The sequence below is a fragment of the Cynocephalus volans genome, chromosome 12, assembly GCF_027409185.1.
Source record: "Cynocephalus volans isolate mCynVol1 chromosome 12, mCynVol1.pri, whole genome shotgun sequence".
Classification (NCBI taxonomy): Eukaryota; Metazoa; Chordata; class Mammalia; order Dermoptera; family Cynocephalidae; genus Cynocephalus; species Cynocephalus volans.
Genome location: NC_084471.1, coordinates 36,281,335 through 36,287,542, shown reverse-complemented (window position 1 = coordinate 36,287,542; position 6,208 = coordinate 36,281,335).

Here is a 6,208-nt window from a genome sequence, read left to right as displayed (position 1 = left end):
TGGCTAAAATTAGAAGGGGATTATTTATAAATTTTTCTTAAAATTGAGCACCAATATCAAAAGTACACAGATGCAAAACTAGAATTTTATCCTATCTATTAAAACAACAGGTTTTCTTGGAGTATTGGTCTACTTTTAATAATAAATTGTGAAAGATTTCCTTTACCTTTTAGATAATTGGCCTAGTAAACAAAGATTTCATGTTCTACCAAGATGATTTCGTGTGCTTCATTGTTTCATGTTGTCTTTATTGAGTTTTTGATCACTTAAGGAAACTGAGTCCTTGCTATTAAAAAAATCTGTTTTTCTGTAATTATGTAACTTTCTATATTAGCTTTTGAAGTATTTTACTTATCACTCTGGTTAAATAAAAGGCAATTATTTCACAGTGACCTCTGATCCTATTTTGTTTAGTGTTTTTGACAAACTTCACAAAATTAAATCCTAAGTCTTTTTCTTGACTTCAAATAAACTTTGGGATTTTTTTTCTCTCTCCTTCTGAAAAAGGAACATATGAAGTTGGAAATGCATGTCTTCTGTTTAAGATAGAATCAGCTCTAAATGAAGAAAAAACTGTAATGCAGGTCACCTAAAACTGAAAATGTTTTTAAAAATTGTGTGTTGCTTTAAATCTGTCCCTTCATGCAAGTAAGAAAACTAAATCTACAAACTTTTAAACTAAACAGTGAGCTTTAGTTAACTGAAAATCAAATTGAAATAAAGCTCTCAAGTAAGACTAAATTTAATCATATTCTCTTCTTCATGAAAAGTGACAAATTTTTCTATTTTCCTGACATTGAATGAAATAAGAAAAAAAAAAGGACTATTATTGTCACATTGTTTTATTGAAAAGTCTCTCTATACATCTAAATTATACCTTTATATTTGTAAGGAAGTCAAAGTTTGAATAACAAAGTTTGAGTTAATTGTGGAGCACCATTAAAACACTCAGCTAAGTGGAAGATGAATTATACTTAATTTTAATCTCTTCAGAAATGATCAAACTCATATGAACTTTTAAGGTTTTGAAAATTTATTATCATTGTTATTTCTTTATCACCTCCTAATTGTTTCTTTGTTTTTTAAAATCTATTCTTATCACAGGGAGATTTGCATTTTTGATCTGGCAATTTTTATTTGTACTCTGTGCAGAAATTAACATCAAGCTAAAATAAAAGTACTTCTGACAATTTCTAATTCTAAATATAGCATGCAATTCTAAATCTAAAGTTACTATGCAAGTCTGTAGGAACTTTATAAATACTCAATTAAATTTTGGTGGGGGGGAAGCAAAAAAAAGTTACTTGCACGTAATAATGGATCTATCAATTTTATAGTATGCAATATTTTACCCATGGCTACTAGAGACATAATAATGTTATGAAAAGAGTGTACAGCCTGTTGATAGAAAGGAAAGAAATATATTCAATGTGATCTATTAAGTGGTATTACAAGACTGACTTGGGGGTTTGTACGAGGAAGTCTTCCTGAAATTTAAATTGAGGTCTAAAGAGGGATTACAAGTTACATAATTCTCCTATCAGAACAACAGAATTTACAAAGGCCTCAGATGCAAGGTTTATATGAAAAGTAAGAAAAAAAAAATCAGTATGGCTGGAATGCAGGGTATGAAGACAGGCTCCAGGGAAATCTGTATTTACTGGTAGAGAAATCAGTATCAATGATTTGCTCATTTCCCTTTCTTCCTAGCACCTGAAAATAATTAAATTTTGGTAAAAGTTATATCTCTATCTTCTTAAACTTCCAACATCATCTTTCCCTCTTAGTCTCGCCTACACCTTGTTCCTTGTTTCAATGAGAAAATAGGAGAAATCAGATAAGAATTTTTAGATTATTGCCCTATACCTCAACTGAAATCACTAAATCAACTAACCTACCTTCATACTCAACTGTATAATCTGTCTTTCTTCCTGTTAAAGTGGATTTGGTCCTAAGGGCAACTCCTCCACTGAATGGTTTGGATTTCCTCCTCTTACACATACACCCAGACATCTATTCTGCAGCTGGCTCCCGCCTTACTATTGGAGGTTTATTTTTTCTCCTCTCTTTTATAACGTCCACATCAGAATACAGATATTTTGCAGTGCCTCCCATCTCAAAAAAAACACACATCTCTGACTCGACAACCCATTCCAACTAGTGATCTATTTCTCTGACCTCATTTACAGAAACATACACGCACATTCTCTTAAGCATGATCTGTATTCATCATTTTACTTCGTCTCCTTCCACTCTTTTAAACTTCTTCCAAGTAAGCTTTGTTCCTATTACTCCAGTGAAAATTTTCCTGTCAATGCCTTTACTTGCCTCCAGGCTGCCAAATCCAGTGGTCTTCTTTTACTCAATTTTTATCTAAATCAAGTCCTCCGTTTTTGACACGTTTGGTCACTTACCTATTTTTTGTTTTCTTCACTTAGAATCAAAAATACCATCTTTTTTTCTCCTCTTTTTTTAAATAAATATTTATTTTTAGTGTCCTTTTCTGGTTCCTCCTCATTTTTTCAACCTCAAAATAATGTAGTGGTCTAGAACAAAGTCCTCAACTAGAATCTGTACCTACATACTACATTTAGATTTCAAGCACTTCACATCAACTCTGTTGCTACAGTCCTAGTCCAAGCTGCCATCATCTCTCATCTCACTCACTTCTTTTCCCTTTGCTTGTTCTGTTACATCCCCAATAGCTTCCTTTAATTTCACCATGTGCCAACTATACAGCTCCATGTGCCTGAAATATTCTTATCTGTGTGTTTGGATACCAATTCTTTCACTTCTCTGATCAAAAGTCACCATGTAAAATTGACTTAACATACTACCTAAAATAGCCATTCTCCCTTTCTACCCTGGTTTATTTTTCTCTAAGCATTTGTCATGACCCAATAAAATTATTTTTCTGTTATTTTCCATATACATTCACTAGAATGTAAGGTACCACAAAAGCAATCTTTCTTCTATTTTCTGTTATATCCCAAAAGTTTAGAACTCTGCCTAGCACAGCCATTCAGAAATTTTTATTTAATTAATGATGATCTAAGTCAATCTAAATCTCACAAAATTGGGAGAAGATGATCTGGTACTCCAAAAGGCTGGGGAAAAGAACAGTAAATAGAATTGAACCCAAAAGTCTCTTGCTTACAGTTCAGTTTAGAGCAGTGAGATTCTAATGAAGCATCCAAAAGTTCATAGCTCTTTCTAAGAAAAATTTTGAGTTTACCAATTTCTCTTTCTTTTGCTGAACTCAGTTTTCCTTCTAATCATGGCAGGAATGGCAGATGGGATCTTTCAGTTTCCAAAAATTAATGAATTACTGATGGTAAAAATGATGACATTTTAGACATAAAGTATTACTCCTTGAATACCCAAATATTGCCTTCCCCCACCCCACCCCCCATAATTCTAATTCTCTGACATACATACAATATAAATGTCTGAGAGGTTTTGGATCACATAATAACAAGGTTCATGCGCTCATATTAAATCTCCTGCATCATTACCTTTACCAGACAGTCATTGCTTCCTTTGTATTATAAGAAAAGGTTAGCTGCTTAACTCTTGAAAATTAAAACAAATCAAATTATTTTAGATTTTACATTTGAAAATTAAAATATAAATGAGCAGACTCAATGTAAAAATGAAAAACAAATCCATTTTTGTAGGCTCAAATAGGTATGCCACTAATATGCAAAAGAGGTGAGAGTTCAAAGAAGAGATCTAAGAGGGAGATATATGTTCCTACTGAACCTCATAGCATATTTGATTGTGGAATAGAAACTTGACTGCCCAACTCTAATCATTTCCCTACCATCAATCAAATGGATGAAATTATGCTGTGTATGTTGAAGCTATTCCAAATGTTTATACTTAGAATTTCAGAGTCATCATCAACTGAGGAATTATCCTATAGGACTGAGGATAAAAATGGGATAGAGAGAAAAATACATAGAAGTGAGATGCAGAGGTAATCAGAACATTAGTTATCTGGATTAGGGTAATTACAACTACCTTGATTGGTTTATTTTAAAAATATATAACAAATAAGTATATGCATTTTTTTCAAATAAGAGACTCAATATAAACATAGTATAGAAAATTTGCAAAATGGAAAAAAATATCATGTAAATTCAGCACCATAACATCAACATTGTTATTGTTTTGAGGTAATTAATTCTAACTTTTCTTTTTTCCTATGCATGCTTAAATATACATAACTTATGTTTCCTCTTATGATGTTAATGTGGGAGTAATATATCAAAATGGCTTTCTCTGCATCACTCCTACCTACTCATTTTGGGACCTGTAGTCTCCTGGAATCCCTTCTCATCTTGTTTTGCTTTTCCCAGGAAATGTCTCATATGTATTCATGAAATAACCTTCTTTGTTTCTATGTAGCTTCCATCAGTTTCTTCCTCCCCATTATTGGCTCATGATTTTTTTTTTTTTTTGTCTGGTAAGGGGATCGCAACCCTCGGCAACCTTCAGCACGGTGTGGTCCACACCACGCTCAGCCAGTGAGCGCACCGGCCATCCCTATATAGGATCCAAACCCGCAGCCTCGGCGCTACCAGGGCCGCACTCTCCCAAGTGAGCCACGGGGACAGCCCTTGGCTCATAATTTTGTTACGTTTTGAGACTGGCTATGCCACTGCTCTTTCTTTCCCATGGCTTCTGAAACCTGCTTCAGGCACTAATAAAGCTTAGATGCTGCTGTGATGCCCTTGAATACACTTCCCCCCAGGAACAAGGAATACAATCCCCCCCCTCACAGCTTAGACAGTATCTATTTCATATTTTAATGAACACTAATAGTGGCCCTGGATAGATAATATCACATCTTGGTTATAATCACTGCTGCCACACTCTTCTAAAGGATAATGTGTGCTTCCAATGGTTCAGAGAGATTTTCATAAATGCTCCTGCTCTATAATAGCACCTATCCATTTGGACACAGGCACAAGTCTGTAAAAGATAAAATAGTTGATATTCCAGGTGACTTGGCCCCCATGTAAGTGAATTCTTGATAGGTCCACTATGTCAGTTCTACTATTATACATCAGATTTTGGTATTTTAACACATGTATAAACGATTTTCAAATTTAGTTCCTTGCTAAATATAGCTATAATCATATTATATTATCCTGATTTCCTTTACTTGACATTACATCATTAATATCTTTCATGAGTCTACAGTTCAATGTAATGCTCATAATTGTCCTAGTTCAGTATACGTATTTGAGAGGATTCAGTGAAAAAAATAGGGGTATCTGACACCAGGGATTTTCTCTCCTGATGTGGAAACATCATTTTGTGTGTACGCTGGAAAAAGAGAGTACTACAATAAATATTTTAGTGTTACTCTTCCAAATGGAATTAAACCATGTAGTAGTACAGTTAGAAACATGAACCAGACTCTTTTTCATCTTAGTATTAGGCTAGAACTTCACGTTCCATGAATCGTGTCCCATTAATACTTCTTGTGTGTCTCTCTCTTCAAGCGCAGTAACGTATTATCTCAGTAGATCTTTGCATGGCCTTTTTGTACAGCTGCTCACTTCAACAAACATTTATTAAACTACACTCTGCATCAAGCACTGTATTAGATGTTAGGAGCACCAAGGATTAATAAGACATGCTTCCTGTTCTGAGCCACATAACTCCAGTTTTCTTTGGAAAGTGCACATCCACATCCATCACTTCTATCTATTGACTTTCCCGTGGACAAAGAAAAAGAAATCTAATAGAAAGGAGAATAAAACCAAAGGGAATCAATTAAATATACCTCAGAGAAGACCATGTGAATAGAAACAACGCAAGATCAAAAAAGATCAGTAACCCTAAAATTTTACCTGAGTGCAGTCACTTTCTATCTACAAACAATTTAATTAAAGGTGCTTTTCTTTTACATCTATTTTATAACCAAATCTAAAATGCACACAATGTATGCCTTTTGTAGAAATATTTGTTTAAACCAATGGAATAGCTATATTTGGCTTGAACCAAGAAAAATCCTCTATACATACAGAGAATTTCTGGAGCTTTCAATTAGTCAGAGGAACCATTTAAATTCTGCTTGGGGTTGGGGAGGCAGAGGAACTAAGAAATCTCACATTTACAGGATTTGTCTGCACTCTCATAGAGTGAACACTGTGTTATTCCACACTTTTTTTTTTTTTAATGTAACAGGAGGAAT